The following is a 16,154-nucleotide window of genomic DNA, read 5'->3' on the forward strand; positions in this document are numbered from 1 at the left end:
CCTCTGAATAACGCTCAGACACTGGTTCGTGGATCAGGCTCTGGTTTATTTGCAGGGCAGGTACAGCGTCGGTAGAAAAAAGCTGAGAGTGACAGGAGCGCGCCGGTGCGGGGTTTAAATACCCCGCGCCGGTCAGCGCCCCCTCGCTCACGGTCACGTCACCCCCCTTTGTCCAATACGTTGCCCTGCCGGTGGGTGAGGGTTTCCGGGATCGCCCATCATCAGGTTTCCCATTCCTCTGCTGATTGCTTTCAGCTGGGCGATCCCCGTTGTATTGCCGCTGATGGCTTGGGTGGCTCCGTGATCCGTTTAGCTATTGTTTGTTAGCCGTTAGTCGTTGTGGGTTGATGGCTACTTATCTTGTACCCCTTCACCTATTTCCTTGTCATTGTCATGTGTGCCATTGCGCTGATGACTTTAGCTCAACGGCACTCATGACAATGAACTGCTGAAGTCTACCTTGCAGGATCTTGAGCATTACCTTACTGGCATGTGAAATGAGTCCCACTGTTCGATAGTTTGAACATTCTTTAGTGTTTCCCTTTTTTGGTATGGGGATATAAATTGATTTTTTCCAATCTGATGGCCATTCTTGTGTTTTCCAAATTTGCTGGCATATAGCATACATTACCTTGACAGCATCATCTTGCAAGATTTTGAACAGTTCAGCTGGGATGCCGTCGTCTCCTGCTGCCTTCTTATTAGCAATGCTTCCTAAGGCCCACTCAATCTCACTCTTCAGGATGTCTGGCTCTAGCTCACTGACCACACCGTCAAAGCTATCCCCGATGTTGTTATCCTTCCTATACAGGTCTTCTGTATATTCTTGCCACCTTTTCTTGATCTCTTCTTCTTCTGTTAGGTCCTTGCCATCTTTATTTTTGATCATACCCATTTTGGCCTGGAATTTACCTCCAAGGTTTCTAATTTTCTGGAAGAGGTCTCTTGTCCTTCCTATTCTATTGTCTTCTTCCACTTCCGCGCATTGCTTGTTTAAAAATAATTCCTTATCTCTTCTGGCTAACCTCTGGAATTTTGCATTTAATTGGGCATATCTCCCCCTATCACTGTTGCCTTTTGCTTTCCTTCTTTCTTGGGCTACTTCTAGTGTCTCAGCAGACAGCCATTTTGCCTTCTTGGTTTTCTCTTTCTTTGGGATGTATTTTGTTGCCGCCTCCTGAACAACGTTGCGAACGGGACCCTATCTACTAAGTCCAGTCCCTTAAATCGATTCTTCACCTCCACTGCATATTCCTTAGGAATATTAGTGAGCTCATATCTAGCTGATCTGTGGGTCTTCCCTAATCTCTTTAGTCTGATCCTAAATTGTGCAATAAGAAGTTCGTGATCTGAACTACAGTCAGCTCCAGGTCTTGTTTTTACCAACTGTACAGATGTCCACCACCTTTGGCTGCAAAGGATGTAGTCAATCTGATTTCGGTGTTGTCCATCTGGGGAAGTCCATGTATAAAGCCGTCTCTTAGGTTGTTGGAAGAGAGTGTTTGTTATGCACATTGAGTTGTCTTGGCAAAATTCTACCAGCCTATGTCCTGCTTCGTTTTGTTCTCCCAGGCCAAGCTTACCTGTCATTCCAGGTGTCCTTTGACTGCCCACCTTAGCATTACAGTCTCCTGTGATGAAAATAACATCTCTTTTAGGCGTGTTGTCCAGTAGGTGCTGCAGATCCTCATAGAACTGCTCTACTTCAGCTTCTTCAGCATCTGTGGTTGGGGCGTATATTTGGATCACTGTGATGTTAGATGGCTTGCCCTGAATTTGAATTGAGATCTTTCTGTCGTTTTTTGGATTGTATCCAAGCACTGCTTTAGCCACTTGACTATTAATTATGAAGGCTACTCCATTTCTTCTGTGGTCCTCTTGTCCACAGTAGTAGATCTGGTGGTCATTTGATGTGAAGTGGCCCATTCCGGTCCATTTCAGTTCACTGACGCCCAAAATGTCTATCTTTAATCTTGACATCTCACCCATAACCACATCCAATTTGCCCTGGCTCATAGATCTTACATTCCAGGTTCCAGTGGTGTGTTGATCCTTAGAACATCGGATTCGCCGTTCACCACCAGCACCGTCGGCCGCTAGCCGTCCTTTTGGCTTTGAGCTAGCTGCGTCATCACGTCTGGGGCTAGTTGAGCTCATCCTCTGTTCCTCCCCAGTAGCATTTTGACCATCTTCCGACCTGGGGGTCTCATCTTCCAATGGTATACCGACATCTCTCTGGTTGTTCTGATCCATTTAGTTTTCACGGCAAGAATACTGGGGTGGGTTGCCATTACCTTCCCCAGGGATCGCATTTAGTCTGACCTCTCTGTCATGACCTTCCCGTCTTGGGTGGCCCTTCACGGTTTAGCTCATGGCATCATTGAGGTGCTCAAGCTCCAGCACCACGACAAGGTAACGATCCTTTGCTGAAGGGGATATCTCCTACACCTGCTTTATAAAAATTGCTGCTTAAAGCTGGTGTCTTCCAGACGCATCGCAGCTCCGTTTCTCAGGACTTCCAGCTGATGTAGCTCTCGATCGCGGTGGTGGGGAGTGGTAGGAATTGAAATCCAATTTTATCTAGTGGGCCCCATGTTGGGGTACCATGCTGGGGAAGTCTGGCTTATTAAAGCTCATTAAAGAACAAATTGATCGGCAGAAAACACCACATACCTGCAACAGCTACCAGTTTAATAGGGATTACTGCTTTCCCTTATGGAAAACCTTGGAACAATCTCTCGGCATTTGCTGCACGTAGCCATGCAGTTCTTCCTGCATGTGCCTTTGAGAAGCAAGAGCTTCCTTTTTCTTACATCTCTTTCCTGCCTCTCCTCTGGGCAGCTGGTGCAAAGCAGGCTAGAAGGAAGCCGCTGGCCTCGGTGACTGAGCGTGTGATGTCACCAGCTCTTACATGCGCCGTGCAATTTCCGAGCCACTTTCGCGATGGGCCCCTGTACCAAACAGATCCGAAGCTGCACCTGTCAGAGGCCCACTGAAGCCAAATTAAGAAGGCCAGGCTGTGCCGCAGCAGGGAAGGTCCTCTGGTTTTTGTGAACGTAAAAATTCAGTTTAAAAGCAGGGCCCTCCCAGGGTGTCCAAGTATTCCTCTGAAAATCCCTGCAGCCTGACTGCCATGCAGCCTTTTCCCTGAATCCAACCCAAAACGTGGTGAAGCATAAAGGCCCCTCACATGGAGCCTGGCTCTTGGGGAGCATCCATGCAATTTTCTTACGGACTTACCCCGTTTGATGCTGCCCGACCCCAACCATTCCTGGCAGCGTTGGCAAGCCGATTTGCTCCAGCTGTCTTCGAGAGCAAAGTGAGCAAGCCTCCTACTTTATTAGCTCTCTTTCAAAAACCTTCCAAACTGCATCGACCCAGGATGCTTCCAACCCAGGCAACATCGTGCAGGTTGAACTGGGAGGGGTTCGGAAGGTGGTTTTCACCTGGCCCTTTCGGACCATCTTGCCAGAAAACAGCAGAGGGCTGTCGTCCACCATCTAACGCCATCTCCCGTCACGAACGGCGGCAGACAGATTCATTAAGCTCATTAAAACAGCATCATAACCATTGGAGGTGGAAGCATGGATGGGTCCTCGCTCAGCTCTTTCATTATAATTATTAGCTGGGTGATCAAATCACCAATCGGCGGTCGTAAATTACGGCCGCCAAAGCAGGAACCGCAGGATGTAAGGCCTCCAATTGAACATTCACAAAGTTTTGCAAGGAATCTCTGCTGTTTTGGGGAAAAAGCAGGGTTCAGCCTGAAGGGTGGGCTGACGTATGAGTGTCATGGAAGCCCTTCAGGACCCTTTTATCTTCTGCATCCGTCCATGGGGTGGCCAAACACTGTCACTGTGCACAGCAAAACCAGTCAGCCCCTTCCCTTTACTGCGAAAACCAGCATGTCAGGGAAAACTATTTTCTCCAAATGAGGATTTATCCACGTAGTTCAGCCAAAACAACACAGGTCAGTTTGTACAATCCAAGCAGGTAGTAAGTGGGTAGAATTTGGGAGTTTGTAAAGTAGCTGAAGACTGGGGTGTGGTCAAAAAAGTCAAGATGGCGGCCATGATGATGCGATGGAAGCTCTGTGTTTATGCACTTTGCAGGCCAAGCTTTGATCACACCTTTGCGGCTGCCATCTTGACTTTTTTTGACCATACCCCACTGACACCCCTGCTGTTGTGGGAGCCCTACTCAGCAGTGGAGATTTCCTGCTTAGGTTGTTTCACTGGGAGATAAAAATGGAGTAACTTCCAAGTAAAATCTTTGGATAGGTCTATAAGGCGGTGGATAAGCTGATTTTATAAATGCAAAGATTATTAGTTTGATTGCATTTCCAGTTTGAACAGGGAAGAATAAATGGTGAGATGGGGGTGAGGGGTATGGGGGGGGAATGAAATACAGAAGGTGCAAGTGCTAATTAGCCAGGGATAGTGGCCATTCACATTATAATTATCTGGTGTGACAAAGAGTTTTCTGCATGGCTGAACAGATTAAAGACTCCAAAATCTAAATTAAGTCAATGCTGTTTTCTAAGCTGAAAAGCCTCAACGCTCTGATCATCATTGCCCTTTTCTTTATTTTTTTCAAGCACTTTCATATGGTCTTTGAAATGAGCCACTCAGTTCTGCAAACCGCCAAAGACATTCGGCAACTGGGTTCACATGGCAAGCTAACAACCCTAAGGCTAGGTTAATAGAGCAGAACGGCTCCATTCACACAAAACATTACTGTATGCTTGGCCAAGTACATTACATGACAATTTAATCCTGGTTCATGCCATGGAGGGCGAAGAGAATGGGTGGGCTCCCCATAAGATGCTGAACCACCAATGATCCAACTTCATTCTGGCTTAATTTAGTATGTGAAGTGAACTCAGTCCAAGGGTTTCATCAAGACTGCTTCATTGCCCTTGATATGCTGGATTGTTTTGTCCAAACGCCCTTGGAAGTCAGCTATTACAATTACGTTTCAATGGCCACTTTATTTGGAAGTGAACTTGAAAGTGCATGTGCCTTTTTCTCCCCCTTTCCAATTTTGAATAGAAAAGGAATAACTGGACCAAGGAATGTGAAACGGATGCCGTACTGCTCAACTCCAGGGCCTTCCAGACAGTCCCAATCAAGGAACGATTAACTCAGTCAGTCAACCCAGCAGCGAACAACAGCCCAACCAAGGAACCCCCAAGGAGAGAACAGCACCCCACCAACCCAAGCAGGGCAAGCCACGGTCTATAAACAGAGAGCAAGGCCCCCTCCCTCCTCGCACTGAAGACGTTGCCGAGCCTGGCAATGAAACGTCCGCAAGGAAACAGCGAGGCTCAGAGAGCACCAGGACTCCCCAGTTCAACCCGGAGCTACAGAGATTCGCTTCGAAAGTCAATTCTTTATATCCTGTGTCTCTTTTCTTTTTTCTTCACTATATTTTTCTTTTTCTTTTTTTTTTAAATTTCTCTGAACTTATTTTTTATTTTTCACCCTTTTATATTTTTCTTAGTTTGTTTTGGCTTTTAATCTTTGTAACTGTAAAGTTTAATAAACATTATTTTTAAAAAAAGAAATGAAGAAAGTTGGACTCAGAGAAAGCCCAGGCTGTGGTTAGTCTGAGGATAATAAAAGGAGGCAGTCCTTCAAACAGAGCATGTTTGTTTGTTAAGATTTATATTCTGCCCAGCTCTGGGGGACATATCATTATCTCGTGCAACTGGCTCTAAAGAGGTGTTAGAGCAGACATCGCGCTGACACCGAAGGGATGTCTTGTCAAGACCCACCAGGTTTCCCAGTTTCACGCCTCTGAATTGTGGCACTGGAGAAAAGGTTGAGGGCCCCTTGGACATCGAGAACCATCATTCCTGGCCGGAGGAAGGAAAAGCAGGATGTGGGTGGAAGCCCTGAGAAAGGTGCTGTCCTCTGGACACTCAACGCGCAGGCAGGAGTCGCCGGAGAAGACTCCGACGCTGGGAAAAATCGAAAGAGGTTGGCAGGGGACAAGGTGGCCAGAAGACCCCCAATGGCGACCCAAGCAGCTTAGAATGACCCTACAGTCCTGGGGAAATGATGTCCCCCAGGTCAGGAAGACTCAGAAGTGACTGAGGACAAGATGACAGAATAGCTTAATATTGGCTGTGTTCACACAGAACATTTTACCTGGTTATAGGGGTTTTGCACACAGATGTTTAGCACGGCATGCTAAGCTGCCAAGGAAGGGGAGGGAAGGGGAGGGAAGGGGAGGGAAGGGGAGGACGAGGGCGAAGAGTGGATGGGAGGCAGGGGAGGGCAGGGCGGGGAGGGGAGGGGAGGGAAGGGGGAAGGAGGAAGGGAAGGGAAAGGAAGGAGAGGGGAGAGCAGGGGAGGGAAAAGCCAAGGTTAAAATGAACCAGGTTTAGTATCTTGTGCACGTGCAGGTCTTTACCTATCCAGGTTCCAGGTATTGTGTGAACCCAGCCCTTACCTCCTGCCAGGATCAGGGGCAGGAACGAGGTCCCAGCTGCAGTGGCGAGGGAAGATGAAGCAGCATGCAGACATGCTCACATCTCCACGGAGCGCCAGCGAAGTCAAAAAGCAGGTGCCCTGCAAGGAATGAGAAGCATCTGCCTGGCTGCTGTGCTTCTTCTGGCAAGATATTTGGAAGTGAAGTGTCGTGAGCACTGATGGTGAGCAGGAGGGGGCCCCGATCCAGGGGGGAAAACGCATGCGCAGCACTGAGGAGTTAAGCAGCCATTCAGAGAGACACAGATCAGACCCGCCTTGACTTTTGGGGTTTATCTGTCTGGGTTTTTCCCACGCTTCTTCAGTTTGTTGGGATTTTCTGTCTACTGTAGCAGTAATAAAGCACTAGAGACTTATTCCTTGTCTCGGCGTGGTTCCTGGCTGTTAGGACATGAAGGGAGGACAAGAAATCTCGCCCTTTAGGGGCCGGGGCCAGACTACAGAAAATCATAAAAAGGGCACGAAGGGGGCGGATTTGATGAGCTCCTTCAGGAGAGCAGAACTGACCCAAGGAAATGGAGTGTTTATTCCAGATTTGCCCTGGCGGAGCGGCCCCCAGCAAGTGATTTAATCCTGACTGCTTCACAAGGGGAATGCGTTTATCCATCCCTTTGGAGAGTGAGCACATTCCTGCAATCTGTTTAGACTAATTTTGAGAATATGGTTATTTAAGGAAAAGAGAAAAGAGAATGCACGCGAGGGATGATGCCCAAGGAAACACAGCCACGGAGGGATGGGGAAAAACCATCTTCCCGAGTGCTTTCTTTAAGCACTTATACCTTGATGATCTTCCCTTTCATAAAGGTGAGGATTACGAGGGCATTAATATGATTGCATTTTACCGACTTCTAAGCAAGGGCATTGGTGGATTTAATGCAGCAATTGCAGCTTCGGTTTCCCTTGGCTGTGCTGTGGGGCTGAGCTGAGCTTCTGAGAAGCAGGTAAAGCACAGTCATATTTTTCTCCCACCCCCAGGGAAGAAACGGGAAAGGAAGAACTTGGATGGGGAAAGAGTTAAGCTTCCCTCCCAGTCCCAGAAATCCTGGGGCCACAGGCTAGACAGGGAAGTTGACCAAACATGTCCAAGAAGAGGCAACAGCAAAACACTTCTGTGCAGTTGCCAAAAAGTCTACATGGGTGCCTAAGTGAAGTCATCAGGTGTTGGGCCTGACCTGAAGGGGATTTTACTTCCTTTACTGATTTTATTTCCATTATAAAACACGTCAAGTCCCAAGCTGTCCCACACTGGCATTCATTTCTGTGCATCGAGCTGAAGGTCTGCAGAGAAAAAAACTCTCTTCACATGCCCAGGAACCAAACTGGTGTACAGTATGCTGGTTGGGAAGTCTGGAGGATTTACAACACAGCCCACCTGGAAGGGAGCAAGGTGGAAAAACTGTCCTACAGCGTTTGGATTACAGAGAAAGGGTGCTTCCTCCTTTTAGGGGGAGATGGGCGGTGATAGAAATGTGAATAATAAATAAAAATAAATAAAACTATCTTGTTAGTTCTTGTTAATTCTTCTTCAGCAACTATCTGATCTTCTGTCCAGGAGGTTTTTAATCACCAAGTGCTGCGGAGACCCCTTGTCGCCCCATGATTTTGTTGAGCTCATATGAAACATAAAAGAGAACAGCTTGGCCAATCTCCCAAACCCAACATATTGCTGAACCCCGGAGGAAAAGGTGAGATTTGCAAAATGCTTTGTGCAGGGCCATATTTCAGGAGCCGTTTTAGAGCTGGGTGCTGATCCCCGTGCCACCTCCCTCGCCTAGACCAGACGCAGGGCCGGATCCCCTTGCGGGAGGACGAGGCTTGGAGGGAACAAAACGTCCTTCTTTCTCCCCAGGATGCTGGATGCAGCGCCCTCCTCCCTCCCGCTTTCCACTCAGCCTGCAAAGCCAAATTGTCAGTTGGCTGGATGCTGAATTTACACCAGCCATCTATTTCAGGAGACGGCATGCTTTAAACACATCTACATAATGGATAGGGAGAAAGTGTTTAAATAACAATAAAAAGGAAGATTTAGTGGGATTAATAAAGGTGTCTTTTAAAGCTGCGTGTTGCCATTAAAATAATTAATGGGGCATAAAGGAAACATGGCTGGAACAGGGGGAGCATGCTGGAATTAAGACTTCTTAAAAATTGCTTGTGACCTCGGCTCTCCAGGCGCCGAACCTCAACTCCGAGGAAAATGGGAAAAGTCATCGATCAAAGGAGGATTTAGAAGTTTAAGAGATAACGGGGGAGATCCGAAACACAAAGGTTAAGAGAATATTAGAAGGGGATAATTCCATCTGATTAAACTTTTATTTGGCGCGGCTGTTAAACGCACAGAGTGAATTGAGAGTGAATGTTATTAACGGTGGAACCGCACCATAAAAGACTGTCTGAAATGCAGAAGTGGGAAGGGGATATTCTGAGCACATTTAGAAGAACGAAGGAATGGTAGCAAAGCATTATATGTAAGAGAGAGAGAGAGAGAGAGATTTACTTCTGCACATCAAGGAAGCTGGCCATCACGAAACCGGCATGCTTAATATTTCTTTCAACTTCAACTCTGTTCAGTTTTCGGCATGGCCAACCATCCCTTTATTACTTAACTTTCCCTGATTTGTGCAATGAGAACATGCAAACACGCTGCCCCAACTAACTAACATTTAATAAGAGTAAAGATTGAGGAAAGCAAACAAGCAATGAACAGGGAAAATTAAAAACTCTAGCGGGGAATTAGTTGCCTGCCTGGCATGGTAAACACAGCTTCTTCCTGACGAGCCCAGAGCATTCACCTCTGCAAAGAGGCACCTCTAAGCTAGATGTGGCTACTTCTGCATGACGGCCGTCTTGTCTCCTTTCTTCCACCCCAAAACAGCGAGGACAGGTGCACAGGAAAGCCGTGGAAATGGGCTCTCCCCCTTTTGCCTTCCCGGTGAATTCTCCCCAGAATCTTTGCCCCTCCAGAAGGATGGAGCAAGCCCAGAAAGGAGGACCTGCAGAGTCACAAGATAGAAGGGACAATGTTTCTCTGAATTCCCGGCCTGTCCATTGCCCAAGGTAGCTCTGTTCTAGGTATCCCTCAGATCATGAGGAGGACCCTTCTCATGCTCTTCCGCAAAAAGTCAAAAGCGCCTCTTTTTAAAGAGAAACCCGAAAAGATGTGGTGGCCACCGAGAAAAACAGCCCGATTTTGTCTAAGTCTGGCAGACGAAGCGGATTAGAACTGAAGGAGGGTTAGGACTCCAGGACTGCAAAAGGATGCGAGAAAAGGCCCCACGAGCAGATCCATCATTAAATGGAACCACAATCCGGAGGCAAATTTGGCCACAGTGTAAACATGGGCAATGTAAGCCAGCATGGATAAAGGGGCAGCACCACTTCCAGGCTGGCCGAGTTTGGCTCATTGCCAACCATTCTCCCTAAAGAGATTCCACACTAGGATTTGGGGTGGCGAGGCCCAAATTCCCAGGCAATTTGAGCAGAAGAGGAAGGGAGAATTTTTAGCATCCACCTCCAAGGGGTTTCTACAGATGGCCCTTTCTTCCATAAGTCATCTGGGGGGAAAGCGTGGCTGTGTTCACAAGAACATGTTTGCTCAGGTCAGTTAAGGCATGGTTGGTGCTTAGAACAGTGTTTCCCAACCTCGGCAACTTTAAGATGCACGGACTTTGACTTCCCAAGCATGCTGGCTGGGGAATTGTGGGAGTCAAAGTCCACACGTGTTGGCTGGGGGATTCTGGGAAGTTGAAATCCACGCATGCTGGCTGAGGCATTCTGGGAGTCGGTCCATGCATGATGGGTGGGGGATTCTGGGAATTGAAGTCCCACATCTTAAGGTTGCTAAGGTTGGGCAACACTGGCTTAGATGCTGTGCCAGTCCAGGTGTTGAGTTACTTGATGGCCCAATGCCCTGTCTGCACCCAGGAAGTGGATTCATTCCAGAAGCAGGTTAACCCAGCAGGTGTGAACCCAGCCTTATACCTGTTTATAATAGGACTAAAATAAAATAAAAGACAAGGTCTCCAAATCCTGGGTTGGAGCTCTCAGCCCCTTACCAAAACCCTAAATACAGACACCAAAAGACGTCTCCCTTCCCTGTCCAGGAGCTGAACTCACTGGCTTTTGGTACAGCCACAGTAATTCTAATCATCTGAATGGCCACATTTGCCTTCTGAGGGAGTCGGGAGCAAACCATAAAAATTTATCAAATCGGGGACCCTGCAGTGGGCTGCAACGAGGCTCAGCTGCGCCTTGACTTCAGAACGAGCAGTATTTTAATGAATTTCATATTTCTTGTTTTGCAGGTACTCGTTAGGAATTCTTCAGCCTCTTCGGGAAACAAACATAATAGTCTTTAATGATCCCACCAAGCAGTTGAAATTCAAATTGCCAAGCGCCGGGTGCATTGCGCCGACAATCTCTTTCTGTAAATTACCCTCCAATTTGGTTTGTGATAAAAACAAAAATAAAGGATTTTAAAAATGTATCCGTGCATGAGTGTGTGTGTGTGTGTGTGTGTGTGTGTGTGTTCTTTTGCATCTAATTTACTTTTTTTCTCGGTTGCTATTTTGGTCCTTTAATCTTTTCTACGGGAAAAACAGCAGAGATCTATGGTTGGAATCAGGAGCTGATTTTCTGCACCAGTAGGAGAGAGGCTATTTCTGTCCATCCCCCCTTTAATCTCCAGGGTATAGCCATGCCAGATATGGACCAGAGGATCAGGAGGTCACCGTTCACTATATTTTTCAGTGCAGAACAAAACCCTCCTTAACCTGCATTAATGCTCCACTTTAATGGGAATAAGTTTGTCCGCCAAGCCCGGGCAAACCGACTTAATAGGTAATGAATACCAGGCTGCTGAACAGAATTGAAGATGTTGCTCTTATTTCCATTCTTAGGACCTTGAGAATTTGGTGAGCTGCCATTTTTGCATTTGTAACAGGAATTAAGAGAAAGGACATCCCTTTGTTTTCTCGTCTGGTGAACCATCCTTGCCTCCACCACGTTCATCCACTCCTTCATGCATTTTTTTGTTGGACTTTGGAGCCAAGGATAATGCAATTTATGGAGCCAAGGATAATGCAATTTACAAGTGTGGTGGGTTCGCCCATTTTGCAAGTCTACAAGCAGTGCGCAATTTTCTCCATCCTTTGACTGAAACAAAGTCCATAATTTGTTCATTTGCTAGATCCTTTTCTCCAGGAGCTCAAGCCAACAGACCATTTACTTCGACAACAACCCTGTGAGATCGCTTCAAAGCCCGCTAGGAGGTTCTACTGCTGAGGGTAAACGTGAACTGGGTCCTTCTGCTCCTAATTCATCTACATCACACTGCCCCAGAATGAGTCCTGCTTTGCCTGCAGAAGATTCATGGATCAATCCCCAGCATTTCCTGGTAGGGCTGGAAAAATCCTCCCTGCACCTTGAAAAATGGTTGATGCCAGATGGACCAAGGCTCTGAATTTGCAGAAGGCAATCCCTACATTCTGTGATCATCTCCCATGTGAACCCAACACAGTCTTTAAAGTCGGTTTTGAACTGAGCTTTTTAGGGAACGTCGATGGGTTGAGATCACAGGTTCCACTTCTCGACACCAGCCCAGAGATAAGACACAAGTATGGCTGCATCTTGCTTGCTACCTCTGATCTTGGAGGTCAGAAAAGACCATCATGCCAAATAATCAGTGAAACTCTTCCATTGTAATGGTACGTGGAACTAACCTTGGGAGGCAGGAGGAAGATCTGCAGACTAGACAATGGTCTGATAAATAAAATTTGAGCCTGAAGGAGGAGGAGGAGGAGGAGGAGGAGGAGGAGGAGGAGGAGTGGTGAAAATGTTTCAAAAGGGGCCCTCCTTAGTTTTTGTGAAAGTGAGGGACAGGTGGGGTGCCCCCAGACTTGCAAGATTCTGTTCATGCCACCTTACAGTAAAGATAGAACTAGTAATCCTGGTGTGCTTCTTGTCTGGACTACCTTGAGAAGATGGAGAAGGAGAAGAGAAGATGGAGGAGGAGCAGAATATGGAGGAGGAGGAGAAGGAGAAGGAGGAGGAGAAGTTGGAGGAGGAGGAGAAGGAGGAGGAGAAGTTGGAGGAGGAGGAGGAGAAGGAGGAGGAGGAGAAGATGGAGGAGGAGAAGGAGAAGATGGAGGAGGAGCAGAAGGAGAAGATGGAGGAGGAGGAGGAGGAGGAGATGGAGGAGGAGGAGGAGAAGATGGAGGAGGAGGAGAAGATGGAGGAGGAGGAGAAGGAGAAGAAGATGGAGGAGAAGGAGAAGATGGAGGAGGAGGAGAAGATGATGGAGGAGAAGGAGAAGGAGAAGATGGAGGAGGAGCAGAAGATGGAGGAGGAGGAGAAGGAGAAGAAGTCCAGTGGTGACAGGAATGTGGTCTTCAGCTCCCAGAATTCCGAATCTCAGCATGGCCTTGCTGAGAGTACTGGGAGTTGAAGTCCACCCACCAGTAGGGTGCCCAGCTGGGGGAAGACATTTCCTTTCCTAGTGAAGCCTTCCTCATTTGGAAATGAATAAAAATGTTCATATCCCTCTGGAGCTAGACCACCCTGCTTTTGGGAAGCTTCATGCTTCTGCTCTCCTCTGTTGCCTCTAACTAGCCCTTTCAGAACATTGGGGTTAGTGCTAATGATTCGCAGGCTGCATTCAGACAACACACGTCATCTGCTAACTAGATTAACCCATTTTCTGGGTTCACGCAATACATGGAATCATCAGCTGGTTCAGCAGGCTAAGTTAGCACAATATGCTAAATCACACAGATACACACCATACACAGCAGACACAATTTAACACCTCCCACCCTTGGGGTAATAATTCCCAAGTGCATGTTGTAAGATTGCATTGCTAGGTATTTATCTTAGAAGGGGAAGGGGAAGGGGAAGGGGAAGGGGAAGGAGGAGGAGGAGAAGGAGAAGGAGAAGGAAAAGGAAAAGGAAAAGGAAAAGATGGAGGAGGAGGAGAAGATGGAGGAGGAGAAGATGGAGGAGGAGAAGGAGAAGGAGAAGGAGAAGGAGGAGGAGAAGGAGAAGGAGGAGGAGGAGAAGGAGAAGATGGAGGAGGAGAAGGAGAAGGAGAAGGAGGAGGAGGAGAAGGAAAAGATGGAGGAGGAGGAGAAGGAAAAGGAAAAGATGGAGGAGGAGGAGAAGGAGAAGATGGAGGAGGAGGAGAAGATGGAGGAGAAGGAGAAGATGGAGGAGAAGGAGAAGGAAAAGATGGAGGAGGAGGAGAAGATGGAGGAGGAGGAGGAGAAGATGGAGGAGGAGGAGAAGGAGAAGGAGAAGGAGGAGGAGGAGAAGGAAAAGATGGAGGAGGAGGAGAAGATGGAGGAGGAGAAGGAGAAGGAGAAGGAGGAGAAGAAGAGAAATGGTGGTGGTGGAGGAGGAGGATGAGGAGGAGAAGGAAACCCTCTTGTCTCTATGACATTTAATATTCACTTGTTGCAACTCACTTCCTGGGCTGAATGTCCACCCTGGTGGTGGGAGTCTAGGTGGAGTCTGCGGCATGTCTGTTGGGTCTGTAGGATTAAACCGTCTGCCGCCCTCTCTTGTCCTCCAAGCCTTGCTTTCACCCAGACTGTTATTTTTATGCCTTAATGAAGATTTGCTGATAAATTGGAAAGTGGATTAAGGGACATGCAAGTCCCCCTCCATTTTCCTGTTCATCCTTTTCACTCCCCAGGCTGGGAATCTGCCGTGCCTTTGCCAGTGGTTCACTCAGGCTAATGAAGCACGTTGAGTAATACATTCGTTAAATGTCAGACCAGTACAAAACCCGATGCAGATACGCCTCCCAACTCCAGAAAATCCAAGAGGACGTTTCTCACACCGAGCCTGGAAGATCTTTTTGATGGGAAGCAGGGTGCCCTCAACACTCTTCCTGCAATGGACAGGGGCGGTGGGCAAAGTGTGTTCGGCCATAGCTTCAGGGACTTTTAGGTGCCTCCTGAGCGCGTGCAGAGAGGCTCTCCCATTTCATGGGGTCTCAAGGCAGAGACGTGTAACTGAAAAACAGTTTTCGCTTTATGTGTAAAAAGTAAAAAATAAATATATATGAAACCTACAGTACGTCAAAAATTCCAGGTACCGGTCCTGAAGTTCTCTGGTTATAAAGATCAGGGAAGGTGGGTAGACCGAACAGTGAAACTTGTAAATGAGTCCTACTCAAAAAATCAGTTTTATAAACTGCCTGGAATCCAGTCAGACTGAGAGTCCAAATTGGCCAGAGGTCCTGATTTGGATAGGCGGCAGCCAACATGGCCTCTCGGTAAGACTGGATTCTTTGACCCTCTAGGTTGGCAGACTCAGCCCTTGGCCCCCCAAATCTTATTAACTAGGACCAACCCTGAGATCTTCTGCAGAAACCACGTGCTTTGCTGTCAAGAGAGGCGAGGTCTTCCAGAGGTGACCCACAACGACAAAGGGGAGGGAGACTCAACAGTCACCATGGAGCTTTGTAATTCTGCTCCAAGGTTGAGATGGCTTTCTGTTCAGAAGTCCCTCAGAGCTCTGGAGGCCTGTCCATTTCTGTGCTGAATTCTGTTCCGGTCACCTCCCCAACCCCTATGTCAGTGGAATAAACAGCCACCTTCCTTCCAAGGTATTGTAATTCGTTTCTGTGAGGCATCACACCTCCAACAAGGCTGGCCTTCAGTTTTCAATTCACATGGCCTTCCATTTTTTTTTTTTTCATGGAAGGTAAGTGAGGATCAGCCTAGCAGTTCATGGACTGTGATGCTAACTTGGAAAGCAGGCAAGGACTTCTTTGTGTGTGTGTGTGTCAAAAAAAGTCCAGAAGGTAGCTGCAACCATAGAATTAAAGCTCCATCCCATTTTGACATGGGTCAGAAGAAATTCAGCTACATGGTCACAGCCATCACCTTGACCTTTTTGACATCCCTTGCAATTGCTCAAATCTGGGCAGAGTGAGATCTTTTGGAAGATTCAGCTCTTATGGTGAGGAGGGAGCATTGGGACAACCCCTTCAGTTCAGATGAGTTTATGTTTAATGGTGATTTCTAGCAAGAACCTCAGGTGAACATCAGAAAGCATCATATAACAACACGAAACCAGCCTGTCCAAGATTACATCCTTTTCACCCACGTAAGCTATTTCCCGGTCTCACTAAGAACTAGTTCTAAATTCATGAAAAAGAAGCAAACAAGCAAACAAACAAAAAGGGGGAGGCACTTAATCTACGGAGCAGTCACTGAGAATTCTTGGTAGCTGTCAACACCAGGTAAGCAGGTAAGCCCAATGGCTGCATTAACTCAACAAGGCAGACTTGGTTAGTGTCAACCTTGATTAATTTTGGGAGGCTAAGGAGTTGTGTGAGTCCAGCCCATTCAGTTAGTTTATGGTTTAATGTACTGAAGAAACCTATTGCTGATGCATGCTGGATAATTGAGAAAGCCAAAGAACAGCAAAAAGAACACATTTAAATAAGGCTCAGGGGTCAGAGATGCACCACATAAATGAGCTTGCTGGACCAAATCAGAGAAGTCTATCCAACCCCCTATTTGGATGTCTTCCAGATGTGGTGGACTTCAATTTCATGCCTGGGCTTCAGAACTATGAGCTGAAGCCCAACACAACTGAAGGTCATCTGATTGGTCTACCCAGTCCACCAACATGCTTGTCATGGAGGAGAAGGAG

General features: G+C 47.3%; 1 protein-coding gene across 2 annotated transcripts in view; it reads right to left on the reverse strand.

The window, feature by feature from the left end:
- The window catches only part of LPP (LIM domain containing preferred translocation partner in lipoma), a 210,258-nt gene that overhangs the window by 20,867 nt on the left and 173,237 nt on the right, over positions 1–16,154 (reverse strand). The window lies entirely within an intron of this gene.

The sequence above is a fragment of the Candoia aspera genome, chromosome 6, assembly GCF_035149785.1.
Source record: "Candoia aspera isolate rCanAsp1 chromosome 6, rCanAsp1.hap2, whole genome shotgun sequence".
NCBI classification, from domain to species: Eukaryota; Metazoa; Chordata; class Lepidosauria; order Squamata; family Boidae; genus Candoia; species Candoia aspera.